Below are 12,263 nucleotides of genomic sequence, written 5' to 3'. Positions count from 1 at the left end.
ACAAAAAAAGATGAAGAAGGAGTAGGGAGAGGAAATGAGGAAGCTGCAGCTGACAGGAGGCCCAGGCTAGTACCAGCAAGGAAATGAGGGGGAAGTGGCCAGAAGGGTAGTTCCAGGATTTCTCTGTGGGCCTTCTCCCAAGAAGCATTGCAGCCTGAAAGGCTGGGCGTTGCCCCTGTATTTGTCGCCTTAGCTTCAAAAGAGCTCTTGCAACTAAGGTTGTCACCCCCTTGCTTTGCATAATTAGCTTTGCGCAGTGGCAGTACTGTAGCCCATGAGGTTTTATCCGAGGCGCGGTTATTGCTAGTTGAAAACTTTTCCCAATACCCCGCCATGATGACTTGAAATATAGTCAGCATTGGCAATTTTTGATGGTCTCTCAGGAGACTTTATTTCCAGTGACAAAAAAAGATGAAGAAGGAGTAGGGAGAGGAAATGAGGAAGCTGCAGCTGACAGGAGGCCCAGGCTAGTACCAGCAAGGAAATGAGGGGGAAGTGGCCAGAAGGGTAGTTCCAGGATTTCTCTGTGGGCCTTCTCCCAAGAAGCATTGCAGCCTGAAAGGCTGGGCGTTGCCCCTGTATTTGTCGCCTTAGCTTCAAAAGAGCTCTTGCAACTAAGGTTGTCACCCCCTTGCTTTGCATAATTAGCTTTGCGCAGTGGCAGTACTGTAGCCCATGAGGTTTTATCCGAGGCGCGGTTATTGCTAGTTGAAAACTTTTCCCAATACCCCGCCATGATGACTTGAAATATAGTCAGCATTGGCAATTTTTGATGGTCTCTCAGGAGACTTTATTTCCAGTGACAAAAAAAGATGAAGAAGGAGTAGGGAGAGGAAATGAGGAAGCTGCAGCTGACAGGAGGCCCAGGCTAGTACCAGCAAGGAAATGAGGGGGAAGTGGCCAGAAGGGTAGTTCCAGGATTTCTCTGTGGGCCTTCTCCCAAGAAGCATTGCAGCCTGAAAGGCTGGGCGTTGCCCCTGTATTTGTCGCCTTAGCTTCAAAAGAGCTCTTGCAACTAAGGTTGTCACCCCCTTGCTTTGCATAATTAGCTTTGCGCAGTGGCAGTACTGTAGCCCATGAGGTTTTATCCGAGGCGCGGTTATTGCTAGTTGAAAACTTTTCCCAATACCCCGCCATGATGACTTGAAATATAGTCAGCATTGGCAATTTTTGATGGTCTCTCAGGAGACTTTATTTCCAGTGACAAAAAAAGATGAAGAAGGAGTAGGGAGAGGAAATGAGGAAGCTGCAGCTGACAGGAGGCCCAGGCTAGTACCAGCAAGGAAATGAGGGGGAAGTGGCCAGAAGGGTAGTTCCAGGATTTCTCTGTGGGCCTTCTCCCAAGAAGCATTGCAGCCTGAAAGGCTGGGCGTTGCCCCTGTATTTGTCGCCTTAGCTTCAAAAGAGCTCTTGCAACTAAGGTTGTCACCCCCTTGCTTTGCATAATTAGCTTTGCGCAGTGGCAGTACTGTAGCCCATGAGGTTTTATCCGAGGCGCGGTTATTGCTAGTTGAAAACTTTTCCCAATACCCCGCCATGATGACTTGAAATATAGTCAGCATTGGCAATTTTTGATGGTCTCTCAGGAGACTTTATTTCCAGTGACAAAAAAAGATGAAGAAGGAGTAGGGAGAGGAAATGAGGAAGCTGCAGCTGACAGGAGGCCCAGGCTAGTACCAGCAAGGAAATGAGGGGGAAGTGGCCAGAAGGGTAGTTCCAGGATTTCTCTGTGGGCCTTCTCCCAAGAAGCATTGCAGCCTGAAAGGCTGGGCGTTGCCCCTGTATTTGTCGCCTTAGCTTCAAAAGAGCTCTTGCAACTAAGGTTGTCACCCCCTTGCTTTGCATAATTAGCTTTGCGCAGTGGCAGTACTGTAGCCCATGAGGTTTTATCCGAGGCGCGGTTATTGCTAGTTGAAAACTTTTCCCAATACCCCGCCATGATGACTTGAAATATAGTCAGCATTGGCAATTTTTGATGGTCTCTCAGGAGACTTTATTTCCAGTGACAAAAAAAGATGAAGAAGGAGTAGGGAGAGGAAATGAGGAAGCTGCAGCTGACAGGAGGCCCAGGCTAGTACCAGCAAGGAAATGAGGGGGAAGTGGCCAGAAGGGTAGTTCCAGGATTTCTCTGTGGGCCTTCTCCCAAGAAGCATTGCAGCCTGAAAGGCTGGGCGTTGCCCCTGTATTTGTCGCCTTAGCTTCAAAAGAGCTCTTGCAACTAAGGTTGTCACCCCCTTGCTTTGCATAATTAGCTTTGCGCAGTGGCAGTACTGTAGCCCATGAGGTTTTATCCGAGGCGCGGTTATTGCTAGTTGAAAACTTTTCCCAATACCCCGCCATGATGACTTGAAATATAGTCAGCATTGGCAATTTTTGATGGTCTCTCAGGAGACTTTATTTCCAGTGACAAAAAAAGATGAAGAAGGAGTAGGGAGAGGAAATGAGGAAGCTGCAGCTGACAGGAGGCCCAGGCTAGTACCAGCAAGGAAATGAGGGGGAAGTGGCCAGAAGGGTAGTTCCAGGATTTCTCTGTGGGCCTTCTCCCAAGAAGCATTGCAGCCTGAAAGGCTGGGCGTTGCCCCTGTATTTGTCGCCTTAGCTTCAAAAGAGCTCTTGCAACTAAGGTTGTCACCCCCTTGCTTTGCATAATTAGCTTTGCGCAGTGGCAGTACTGTAGCCCATGAGGTTTTATCCGAGGCGCGGTTATTGCTAGTTGAAAACTTTTCCCAATACCCCGCCATGATGACTTGAAATATAGTCAGCATTGGCAATTTTTGATGGTCTCTCAGGAGACTTTATTTCCAGTGACAAAAAAAGATGAAGAAGGAGTAGGGAGAGGAAATGAGGAAGCTGCAGCTGACAGGAGGCCCAGGCTAGTACCAGCAAGGAAATGAGGGGGAAGTGGCCAGAAGGGTAGTTCCAGGATTTCTCTGTGGGCCTTCTCCCAAGAAGCATTGCAGCCTGAAAGGCTGGGCGTTGCCCCTGTATTTGTCGCCTTAGCTTCAAAAGAGCTCTTGCAACTAAGGTTGTCACCCCCTTGCTTTGCATAATTAGCTTTGCGCAGTGGCAGTACTGTAGCCCATGAGGTTTTATCCGAGGCGCGGTTATTGCTAGTTGAAAACTTTTCCCAATACCCCGCCATGATGACTTGAAATATAGTCAGCATTGGCAATTTTTGATGGTCTCTCAGGAGACTTTATTTCCAGTGACAAAAAAAGATGAAGAAGGAGTAGGGAGAGGAAATGAGGAAGCTGCAGCTGACAGGAGGCCCAGGCTAGTACCAGCAAGGAAATGAGGGGGAAGTGGCCAGAAGGGTAGTTCCAGGATTTCTCTGTGGGCCTTCTCCCAAGAAGCATTGCAGCCTGAAAGGCTGGGCGTTGCCCCTGTATTTGTCGCCTTAGCTTCAAAAGAGCTCTTGCAACTAAGGTTGTCACCCCCTTGCTTTGCATAATTAGCTTTGCGCAGTGGCAGTACTGTAGCCCATGAGGTTTTATCCGAGGCGCGGTTATTGCTAGTTGAAAACTTTTCCCAATACCCCGCCATGATGACTTGAAATATAGTCAGCATTGGCAATTTTTGATGGTCTCTCAGGAGACTTTATTTCCAGTGACAAAAAAAGATGAAGAAGGAGTAGGGAGAGGAAATGAGGAAGCTGCAGCTGACAGGAGGCCCAGGCTAGTACCAGCAAGGAAATGAGGGGGAAGTGGCCAGAAGGGTAGTTCCAGGATTTCTCTGTGGGCCTTCTCCCAAGAAGCATTGCAGCCTGAAAGGCTGGGCGTTGCCCCTGTATTTGTCGCCTTAGCTTCAAAAGAGCTCTTGCAACTAAGGTTGTCACCCCCTTGCTTTGCATAATTAGCTTTGCGCAGTGGCAGTACTGTAGCCCATGAGGTTTTATCCGAGGCGCGGTTATTGCTAGTTGAAAACTTTTCCCAATACCCCGCCATGATGACTTGAAATATAGTCAGCATTGGCAATTTTTGATGGTCTCTCAGGAGACTTTATTTCCAGTGACAAAAAAAGATGAAGAAGGAGTAGGGAGAGGAAATGAGGAAGCTGCAGCTGACAGGAGGCCCAGGCTAGTACCAGCAAGGAAATGAGGGGGAAGTGGCCAGAAGGGTAGTTCCAGGATTTCTCTGTGGGCCTTCTCCCAAGAAGCATTGCAGCCTGAAAGGCTGGGCGTTGCCCCTGTATTTGTCGCCTTAGCTTCAAAAGAGCTCTTGCAACTAAGGTTGTCACCCCCTTGCTTTGCATAATTAGCTTTGCGCAGTGGCAGTACTGTAGCCCATGAGGTTTTATCCGAGGCGCGGTTATTGCTAGTTGAAAACTTTTCCCAATACCCCGCCATGATGACTTGAAATATAGTCAGCATTGGCAATTTTTGATGGTCTCTCAGGAGACTTTATTTCCAGTGACAAAAAAAGATGAAGAAGGAGTAGGGAGAGGAAATGAGGAAGCTGCAGCTGACAGGAGGCCCAGGCTAGTACCAGCAAGGAAATGAGGGGGAAGTGGCCAGAAGGGTAGTTCCAGGATTTCTCTGTGGGCCTTCTCCCAAGAAGCATTGCAGCCTGAAAGGCTGGGCGTTGCCCCTGTATTTGTCGCCTTAGCTTCAAAAGAGCTCTTGCAACTAAGGTTGTCACCCCCTTGCTTTGCATAATTAGCTTTGCGCAGTGGCAGTACTGTAGCCCATGAGGTTTTATCCGAGGCGCGGTTATTGCTAGTTGAAAACTTTTCCCAATACCCCGCCATGATGACTTGAAATATAGTCAGCATTGGCAATTTTTGATGGTCTCTCAGGAGACTTTATTTCCAGTGGCAAAAAAAGATGAAGAAGGAGTAGGGAGAGGAAATGAGGAAGCTGCAGCTGACAGGAGGCCCAGGCTAGTACCAGCAAGGAAATGAGGGGGAAGTGGCCAGAAGGGTAGTTCCAGGATTTCTCTGTGGGCCTTCTCCCAAGAAGCATTGCAGCCTGAAAGGCTGGGCGTTGCCCCTGTATTTGTCGCCTTAGCTTCAAAAGAGCTCTTGCAACTAAGGTTGTCACCCCCTTGCTTTGCATAATTAGCTTTGCGCAGTGGCAGTACTGTAGCCCATGAGGTTTTATCCGAGGCGCGGTTATTGCTAGTTGAAAACTTTTCCCAATACCCCGCCATGATGACTTGAAATATAGTCAGCATTGGCAATTTTTGATGGTCTCTCAGGAGACTTTATTTCCAGTGACAAAAAAAGATGAAGAAGGAGTAGGGAGAGGAAATGAGGAAGCTGCAGCTGACAGGAGGCCCAGGCTAGTACCAGCAAGGAAATGAGGGGGAAGTGGCCAGAAGGGTAGTTCCAGGATTTCTCTGTGGGCCTTCTCCCAAGAAGCATTGCAGCCTGAAAGGCTGGGCGTTGCCCCTGTATTTGTCGCCTTAGCTTCAAAAGAGCTCTTGCAACTAAGGTTGTCACCCCCTTGCTTTGCATAATTAGCTTTGCGCAGTGGCAGTACTGTAGCCCATGAGGTTTTATCCGAGGCGCGGTTATTGCTAGTTGAAAACTTTTCCCAATACCCCGCCATGATGACTTGAAATATAGTCAGCATTGGCAATTTTTGATGGTCTCTCAGGAGACTTTATTTCCAGTGACAAAAAAAGATGAAGAAGGAGTAGGGAGAGGAAATGAGGAAGCTGCAGCTGACAGGAGGCCCAGGCTAGTACCAGCAAGGAAATGAGGGGGAAGTGGCCAGAAGGGTAGTTCCAGGATTTCTCTGTGGGCCTTCTCCCAAGAAGCATTGCAGCCTGAAAGGCTGGGCGTTGCCCCTGTATTTGTCGCCTTAGCTTCAAAAGAGCTCTTGCAACTAAGGTTGTCACCCCCTTGCTTTGCATAATTAGCTTTGCGCAGTGGCAGTACTGTAGCCCATGAGGTTTTATCCGAGGCGCGGTTATTGCTAGTTGAAAACTTTTCCCAATACCCCGCCATGATGACTTGAAATATAGTCAGCATTGGCAATTTTTGATGGTCTCTCAGGAGACTTTATTTCCAGTGACAAAAAAAGATGAAGAAGGAGTAGGGAGAGGAAATGAGGAAGCTGCAGCTGACAGGAGGCCCAGGCTAGTACCAGCAAGGAAATGAGGGGGAAGTGGCCAGAAGGGTAGTTCCAGGATTTCTCTGTGGGCCTTCTCCCAAGAAGCATTGCAGCCTGAAAGGCTGGGCGTTGCCCCTGTATTTGTCGCCTTAGCTTCAAAAGAGCTCTTGCAACTAAGGTTGTCACCCCCTTGCTTTGCATAATTAGCTTTGCGCAGTGGCAGTACTGTAGCCCATGAGGTTTTATCCAAGGCGCGGTTATTGCTAGTTGAAAACTTTTCCCAATACCCCGCCATGATGACTTGAAATATAGTCAGCATTGGCAATTTTTGATGGTCTCTCAGGAGACTTTATTTCCAGTGACAAAAAAAGATGAAGAAGGAGTAGGGAGAGGAAATGAGGAAGCTGCAGCTGACAGGAGGCCCAGGCTAGTACCAGCAAGGAAATGAGGGGGAAGTGGCCAGAAGGGTAGTTCCAGGATTTCTCTGTGGGCCTTCTCCCAAGAAGCATTGCAGCCTGAAAGGCTGGGCGTTGCCCCTGTATTTGTCGCCTTAGCTTCAAAAGAGCTCTTGCAACTAAGGTTGTCACCCCCTTGCTTTGCATAATTAGCTTTGCGCAGTGGCAGTACTGTAGCCCATGAGGTTTTATCCGAGGCGCGGTTATTGCTAGTTGAAAACTTTTCCCAATACCCCGCCATGATGACTTGAAATATAGTCAGCATTGGCAATTTTTGATGGTCTCTCAGGAGACTTTATTTCCAGTGGCAAAAAAAGATGAAGAAGGAGTAGGGAGAGGAAATGAGGAAGCTGCAGCTGACAGGAGGCCCAGGCTAGTACCAGCAAGGAAATGAGGGGGAAGTGGCCAGAAGGGTAGTTCCAGGATTTCTCTGTGGGCCTTCTCCCAAGAAGCATTGCAGCCTGAAAGGCTGGGCGTTGCCCCTGTATTTGTCGCCTTAGCTTCAAAAGAGCTCTTGCAACTAAGGTTGTCACCCCCTTGCTTTGCATAATTAGCTTTGCGCAGTGGCAGTACTGTAGCCCATGAGGTTTTATCCGAGGCGCGGTTATTGCTAGTTGAAAACTTTTCCCAATACCCCGCCATGATGACTTGAAATATAGTCAGCATTGGCAATTTTTGATGGTCTCTCAGGAGACTTTATTTCCAGTGACAAAAAAAGATGAAGAAGGAGTAGGGAGAGGAAATGAGGAAGCTGCAGCTGACAGGAGGCCCAGGCTAGTACCAGCAAGGAAATGAGGGGGAAGTGGCCAGAAGGGTAGTTCCAGGATTTCTCTGTGGGCCTTCTCCCAAGAAGCATTGCAGCCTGAAAGGCTGGGCGTTGCCCCTGTATTTGTCGCCTTAGCTTCAAAAGAGCTCTTGCAACTAAGGTTGTCACCCCCTTGCTTTGCATAATTAGCTTTGCGCAGTGGCAGTACTGTAGCCCATGAGGTTTTATCCGAGGCGCGGTTATTGCTAGTTGAAAACTTTTCCCAATACCCCGCCATGATGACTTGAAATATAGTCAGCATTGGCAATTTTTGATGGTCTCTCAGGAGACTTTATTTCCAGTGACAAAAAAAGATGAAGAAGGAGTAGGGAGAGGAAATGAGGAAGCTGCAGCTGACAGGAGGCCCAGGCTAGTACCAGCAAGGAAATGAGGGGGAAGTGGCCAGAAGGGTAGTTCCAGGATTTCTCTGTGGGCCTTCTCCCAAGAAGCATTGCAGCCTGAAAGGCTGGGCGTTGCCCCTGTATTTGTCGCCTTAGCTTCAAAAGAGCTCTTGCAACTAAGGTTGTCACCCCCTTGCTTTGCATAATTAGCTTTGCGCAGTGGCAGTACTGTAGCCCATGAGGTTTTATCCGAGGCGCGGTTATTGCTAGTTGAAAACTTTTCCCAATACCCCGCCATGATGACTTGAAATATAGTCAGCATTGGCAATTTTTGATGGTCTCTCAGGAGACTTTATTTCCAGTGACAAAAAAAGATGAAGAAGGAGTAGGGAGAGGAAATGAGGAAGCTGCAGCTGACAGGAGGCCCAGGCTAGTACCAGCAAGGAAATGAGGGGGAAGTGGCCAGAAGGGTAGTTCCAGGATTTCTCTGTGGGCCTTCTCCCAAGAAGCATTGCAGCCTGAAAGGCTGGGCGTTGCCCCTGTATTTGTCGCCTTAGCTTCAAAAGAGCTCTTGCAACTAAGGTTGTCACCCCCTTGCTTTGCATAATTAGCTTTGCGCAGTGGCAGTACTGTAGCCCATGAGGTTTTATCCGAGGCGCGGTTATTGCTAGTTGAAAACTTTTCCCAATACCCCGCCATGATGACTTGAAATATAGTCAGCATTGGCAATTTTTGATGGTCTCTCAGGAGACTTTATTTCCAGTGGCAAAAAAAGATGAAGAAGGAGTAGGGAGAGGAAATGAGGAAGCTGCAGCTGACAGGAGGCCCAGGCTAGTACCAGCAAGGAAATGAGGGGGAAGTGGCCAGAAGGGTAGTTCCAGGATTTCTCTGTGGGCCTTCTCCCAAGAAGCATTGCAGCCTGAAAGGCTGGGCGTTGCCCCTGTATTTGTCGCCTTAGCTTCAAAAGAGCTCTTGCAACTAAGGTTGTCACCCCCTTGCTTTGCATAATTAGCTTTGCGCAGTGGCAGTACTGTAGCCCATGAGGTTTTATCCGAGGCGCGGTTATTGCTAGTTGAAAACTTTTCCCAATACCCCGCCATGATGACTTGAAATATAGTCAGCATTGGCAATTTTTGATGGTCTCTCAGGAGACTTTATTTCCAGTGACAAAAAAAGATGAAGAAGGAGTAGGGAGAGGAAATGAGGAAGCTGCAGCTGACAGGAGGCCCAGGCTAGTACCAGCAAGGAAATGAGGGGGAAGTGGCCAGAAGGGTAGTTCCAGGATTTCTCTGTGGGCCTTCTCCCAAGAAGCATTGCAGCCTGAAAGGCTGGGCGTTGCCCCTGTATTTGTCGCCTTAGCTTCAAAAGAGCTCTTGCAACTAAGGTTGTCACCCCCTTGCTTTGCATAATTAGCTTTGCGCAGTGGCAGTACTGTAGCCCATGAGGTTTTATCCGAGGCGCGGTTATTGCTAGTTGAAAACTTTTCCCAATACCCCGCCATGATGACTTGAAATATAGTCAGCATTGGCAATTTTTGATGGTCTCTCAGGAGACTTTATTTCCAGTGACAAAAAAAGATGAAGAAGGAGTAGGGAGAGGAAATGAGGAAGCTGCAGCTGACAGGAGGCCCAGGCTAGTACCAGCAAGGAAATGAGGGGGAAGTGGCCAGAAGGGTAGTTCCAGGATTTCTCTGTGGGCCTTCTCCCAAGAAGCATTGCAGCCTGAAAGGCTGGGCGTTGCCCCTGTATTTGTCGCCTTAGCTTCAAAAGAGCTCTTGCAACTAAGGTTGTCACCCCCTTGCTTTGCATAATTAGCTTTGCGCAGTGGCAGTACTGTAGCCCATGAGGTTTTATCCGAGGCGCGGTTATTGCTAGTTGAAAACTTTTCCCAATACCCCGCCATGATGACTTGAAATATAGTCAGCATTGGCAATTTTTGATGGTCTCTCAGGAGACTTTATTTCCAGTGACAAAAAAAGATGAAGAAGGAGTAGGGAGAGGAAATGAGGAAGCTGCAGCTGACAGGAGGCCCAGGCTAGTACCAGCAAGGAAATGAGGGGGAAGTGGCCAGAAGGGTAGTTCCAGGATTTCTCTGTGGGCCTTCTCCCAAGAAGCATTGCAGCCTGAAAGGCTGGGCGTTGCCCCTGTATTTGTCGCCTTAGCTTCAAAAGAGCTCTTGCAACTAAGGTTGTCACCCCCTTGCTTTGCATAATTAGCTTTGCGCAGTGGCAGTACTGTAGCCCATGAGGTTTTATCCGAGGCGCGGTTATTGCTAGTTGAAAACTTTTCCCAATACCCCGCCATGATGACTTGAAATATAGTCAGCATTGGCAATTTTTGATGGTCTCTCAGGAGACTTTATTTCCAGTGGCAAAAAAAGATGAAGAAGGAGTAGGGAGCAAGGAAATTAGGGGGAAGTGGCCAAAAGGGTAGTTGCAATCTTCGTGTGCACAACCTTATCAACAGTTTTAACAGCGTTTTCCACTGCTCCTCAGCACAGATCTCTTCTGGGACAACTTTAGTGTTCCTTGATGTAGAGTGTATCTTACTAAGTTGTCTTGCTGTGCACATACAGATGAGTATAATTGAGAGTACTTGTCATTTAGCAGCAGCAGCAGCAACAACAACAACACTACAAAAGCAAGAGTCTATAAAATTATAGTTAGCAAGAGCTGACAAGAGCAAGTCAAATTTATGTGACTCATTTACCTTTTAACCCCCTGAGAAAGGTGGACCTCCCTCATGCACAATACCCTACTTGTGGAGATTCCAATCAGCTGGGGCCAATCACATGGGACCCATTCAAAACCTAATTTGGACTCTTGCAGACCAATGTTGGATTAGTATAATTTATGCAAATCGTTCAAACCAGGAAGTGAAATACCAGCAAATCTCTCTTCTTATCTTTCCCATTTGTGTGTCTGTATTTCGATAAAGCTTCGAGACATTTTACTCCCCACCCCTTTCTCTTTCTCGCCACTATTTTCCCAAATTTTCAATAGTTTAGGTGCATTGCCCGGGCAGTGTTCTGGTGTTGTATTTTCATGGTACTATGCCGGTGCAATAGCCTGTGTGCTCTTAATGCTAAGTGTGATTATTAATATTATGTTGAGCTGTGATACAGTATATGCAGTACAAGTGACTGTTGTCTGTTCATGTTCTATCATTAAAGCAATTGTGCATAGATTAGGATTTTTAATTTGTTGAATTTTGTGTTGTGGTCCGTGCTGCAACACAGTGCGTGTAATGTGTTTGTGCTTTTTAAATACTGAGAGTCTTATTTTATTTTATGCTGTGTACTGTGTTTTGGCACAGTATATATATGTGCTATTGTAGATATTATTATAATATTGTGATGATGATTTTATAATAAAGGTACTGTGCGATTTCACTGTATCCTCTGGTTACTCTGTAAAAAAAAGTGTAGGTTTCGTTCTTATAAGAACATAGAGCTGTTATTTGTTTAGATCTTCACTCACCTGAAGAGAACCAGAGAAGTCTTGGAAAATTTGCAGAGCTCTGCCCCCTTTTTATTTCAAGTTAAGAAAGCCTGACCAGATGATTCTTACCTATGGAGGAAACCTGAAAGAAACCATGGCCTCTTCAAACAAAGCTAATGGAACCAAAAAACAGAAAATTACATCCTACAGAAGAAGGAAGAGGAACCAGCAGCTGCTTCAGACCCCAAAGAATCCGAGGAGCAGCAGCCATATACACCGTCCTGTAGCCCCCAAAGCTCCCACCTTACAGCAAACAACTTTTTTCACTAGCGCACCAGCCAAAAGGACTTCCTTACTTTATGTATAGTAAGTGTTGGTCACCAACTGGTGGTCAGGACAGCCTGATACAGGGCACCCCCACTATATAGCAGCGGACAAAGAAAGAGGCTGAAAGTGAAGAGTATTACCTAGTACTAACCTTGCTCTGTACGCACTTCTTTTCTTCCCCATCATACACATTTCCCATCATACCTTGTATGCAATGTATGCAAAGTAAAAATGTGTATAAATATTTTTTTTGTGCTATTAAGTTTTTATTAGTAAAATACTTGATATATTGCCATCAATCAACAGAATGAAGAGGACATTTCACATTCTGACTATGGCCGGATTCTTCTCATGAATAGCTTCTCTTGTGTGCATACTGCGGTGCTCTCTGCCACCTGCCCTTCCCTCCTGCATTAAAAGACCAGCTCAGACACAGCCACTTCCTGCCAGCAAGCAGCAGCGTGCAGAGACTTAGGCCCCTTCCACACTAGCGAGTGTGATGCGATGAACTCGCATCACACTCGCAACGCAAGCTGCCGGGAAGGCACGGCCCGAACGCTGCACCGCGGGAGTGAACTCAGCATGTCAGTTCACTCGCTAGTGTGGAAGGGGCCTAACTCTACAACTACAGACAGATAGCAGATCTAACTCTTAGTTTCCTTGGGAACAGAGCTAAGTGTGTCATTGGGGGACATGTATTATCGTATCTGTGCCAAAAAATTGTTTGGAAGTCACGTTTTTTAGGCGCAAAAGTGTTGCGGATCATTTATAATGAGTCTGCGCCAGAAAGAACAGATTTTTCCGACAATCCTGACTAAATATTCAGTAGTCACGGCTTGGC

General features: G+C 47.2%; 25 non-coding genes across 25 annotated transcripts; all 25 read left to right on the top strand.

Annotated features, from left to right (window-relative positions):
* Positions 1-245: 245 nt before the first annotated feature.
* LOC140112177 (U4 spliceosomal RNA) lies at positions 246-387 on the top strand. Its single transcript, XR_011852490.1, has one exon. It is a non-coding gene; the product is annotated as a U4 spliceosomal RNA (small nuclear RNA).
* A 259-nt stretch (positions 388-646) lies between these two features.
* Positions 647-788, top strand: LOC140112176 (U4 spliceosomal RNA). The gene has a single exon (XR_011852489.1). It is a non-coding gene; the product is annotated as a U4 spliceosomal RNA (small nuclear RNA).
* Positions 789-1,047: 259 nt separating this feature from the next.
* On the top strand, positions 1,048-1,189 carry LOC140112175 (U4 spliceosomal RNA). The gene has a single exon (XR_011852488.1). It is a non-coding gene; the product is annotated as a U4 spliceosomal RNA (small nuclear RNA).
* Positions 1,190-1,448: 259 nt separating this feature from the next.
* Positions 1,449-1,590, top strand: LOC140112174 (U4 spliceosomal RNA). Its single transcript, XR_011852487.1, has one exon. It is a non-coding gene; the product is annotated as a U4 spliceosomal RNA (small nuclear RNA).
* A 259-nt stretch (positions 1,591-1,849) lies between these two features.
* Positions 1,850-1,991, top strand: LOC140112173 (U4 spliceosomal RNA). Its single transcript, XR_011852486.1, has one exon. It is a non-coding gene; the product is annotated as a U4 spliceosomal RNA (small nuclear RNA).
* Positions 1,992-2,250: 259 nt separating this feature from the next.
* On the top strand, positions 2,251-2,392 carry LOC140112172 (U4 spliceosomal RNA). The gene has a single exon (XR_011852485.1). It is a non-coding gene; the product is annotated as a U4 spliceosomal RNA (small nuclear RNA).
* Positions 2,393-2,651: 259 nt separating this feature from the next.
* Positions 2,652-2,793, top strand: LOC140112171 (U4 spliceosomal RNA). Its single transcript, XR_011852484.1, has one exon. It is a non-coding gene; the product is annotated as a U4 spliceosomal RNA (small nuclear RNA).
* Positions 2,794-3,052: 259 nt separating this feature from the next.
* Positions 3,053-3,194, top strand: LOC140112169 (U4 spliceosomal RNA). Its single transcript, XR_011852483.1, has one exon. It is a non-coding gene; the product is annotated as a U4 spliceosomal RNA (small nuclear RNA).
* A 259-nt stretch (positions 3,195-3,453) lies between these two features.
* Positions 3,454-3,595, top strand: LOC140112168 (U4 spliceosomal RNA). The gene has a single exon (XR_011852482.1). It is a non-coding gene; the product is annotated as a U4 spliceosomal RNA (small nuclear RNA).
* A 259-nt stretch (positions 3,596-3,854) lies between these two features.
* Positions 3,855-3,996, top strand: LOC140112166 (U4 spliceosomal RNA). Its single transcript, XR_011852480.1, has one exon. It is a non-coding gene; the product is annotated as a U4 spliceosomal RNA (small nuclear RNA).
* A 259-nt stretch (positions 3,997-4,255) lies between these two features.
* LOC140112165 (U4 spliceosomal RNA) lies at positions 4,256-4,397 on the top strand. The gene has a single exon (XR_011852479.1). It is a non-coding gene; the product is annotated as a U4 spliceosomal RNA (small nuclear RNA).
* Positions 4,398-4,656: 259 nt separating this feature from the next.
* On the top strand, positions 4,657-4,798 carry LOC140112164 (U4 spliceosomal RNA). Its single transcript, XR_011852478.1, has one exon. It is a non-coding gene; the product is annotated as a U4 spliceosomal RNA (small nuclear RNA).
* Positions 4,799-5,057: 259 nt separating this feature from the next.
* On the top strand, positions 5,058-5,199 carry LOC140112163 (U4 spliceosomal RNA). Its single transcript, XR_011852477.1, has one exon. It is a non-coding gene; the product is annotated as a U4 spliceosomal RNA (small nuclear RNA).
* A 259-nt stretch (positions 5,200-5,458) lies between these two features.
* Positions 5,459-5,600, top strand: LOC140112162 (U4 spliceosomal RNA). The gene has a single exon (XR_011852476.1). It is a non-coding gene; the product is annotated as a U4 spliceosomal RNA (small nuclear RNA).
* Positions 5,601-5,859: 259 nt separating this feature from the next.
* Positions 5,860-6,001, top strand: LOC140112151 (U4 spliceosomal RNA). Its single transcript, XR_011852466.1, has one exon. It is a non-coding gene; the product is annotated as a U4 spliceosomal RNA (small nuclear RNA).
* Positions 6,002-6,260: 259 nt separating this feature from the next.
* LOC140112161 (U4 spliceosomal RNA) lies at positions 6,261-6,402 on the top strand. Its single transcript, XR_011852475.1, has one exon. It is a non-coding gene; the product is annotated as a U4 spliceosomal RNA (small nuclear RNA).
* Positions 6,403-6,661: 259 nt separating this feature from the next.
* On the top strand, positions 6,662-6,803 carry LOC140112139 (U4 spliceosomal RNA). Its single transcript, XR_011852455.1, has one exon. It is a non-coding gene; the product is annotated as a U4 spliceosomal RNA (small nuclear RNA).
* Positions 6,804-7,062: 259 nt separating this feature from the next.
* On the top strand, positions 7,063-7,204 carry LOC140112127 (U4 spliceosomal RNA). Its single transcript, XR_011852444.1, has one exon. It is a non-coding gene; the product is annotated as a U4 spliceosomal RNA (small nuclear RNA).
* Positions 7,205-7,463: 259 nt separating this feature from the next.
* Positions 7,464-7,605, top strand: LOC140112114 (U4 spliceosomal RNA). Its single transcript, XR_011852433.1, has one exon. It is a non-coding gene; the product is annotated as a U4 spliceosomal RNA (small nuclear RNA).
* A 259-nt stretch (positions 7,606-7,864) lies between these two features.
* LOC140112102 (U4 spliceosomal RNA) lies at positions 7,865-8,006 on the top strand. Its single transcript, XR_011852422.1, has one exon. It is a non-coding gene; the product is annotated as a U4 spliceosomal RNA (small nuclear RNA).
* Positions 8,007-8,265: 259 nt separating this feature from the next.
* LOC140112205 (U4 spliceosomal RNA) lies at positions 8,266-8,407 on the top strand. The gene has a single exon (XR_011852514.1). It is a non-coding gene; the product is annotated as a U4 spliceosomal RNA (small nuclear RNA).
* Positions 8,408-8,666: 259 nt separating this feature from the next.
* On the top strand, positions 8,667-8,808 carry LOC140112191 (U4 spliceosomal RNA). The gene has a single exon (XR_011852503.1). It is a non-coding gene; the product is annotated as a U4 spliceosomal RNA (small nuclear RNA).
* A 259-nt stretch (positions 8,809-9,067) lies between these two features.
* On the top strand, positions 9,068-9,209 carry LOC140112179 (U4 spliceosomal RNA). The gene has a single exon (XR_011852492.1). It is a non-coding gene; the product is annotated as a U4 spliceosomal RNA (small nuclear RNA).
* Positions 9,210-9,468: 259 nt separating this feature from the next.
* On the top strand, positions 9,469-9,610 carry LOC140112167 (U4 spliceosomal RNA). Its single transcript, XR_011852481.1, has one exon. It is a non-coding gene; the product is annotated as a U4 spliceosomal RNA (small nuclear RNA).
* Positions 9,611-9,869: 259 nt separating this feature from the next.
* On the top strand, positions 9,870-10,011 carry LOC140112096 (U4 spliceosomal RNA). Its single transcript, XR_011852416.1, has one exon. It is a non-coding gene; the product is annotated as a U4 spliceosomal RNA (small nuclear RNA).
* Positions 10,012-12,263: the final 2,252 nt, after the last annotated feature.

The sequence above is a fragment of the Engystomops pustulosus genome, unplaced genomic scaffold, assembly GCF_040894005.1.
Source record: "Engystomops pustulosus unplaced genomic scaffold, aEngPut4.maternal MAT_SCAFFOLD_642, whole genome shotgun sequence".
Classification (NCBI taxonomy): domain Eukaryota; kingdom Metazoa; phylum Chordata; class Amphibia; order Anura; family Leptodactylidae; genus Engystomops; species Engystomops pustulosus.
This window is presented reverse-complemented; position numbering and strand designations above follow the sequence as displayed.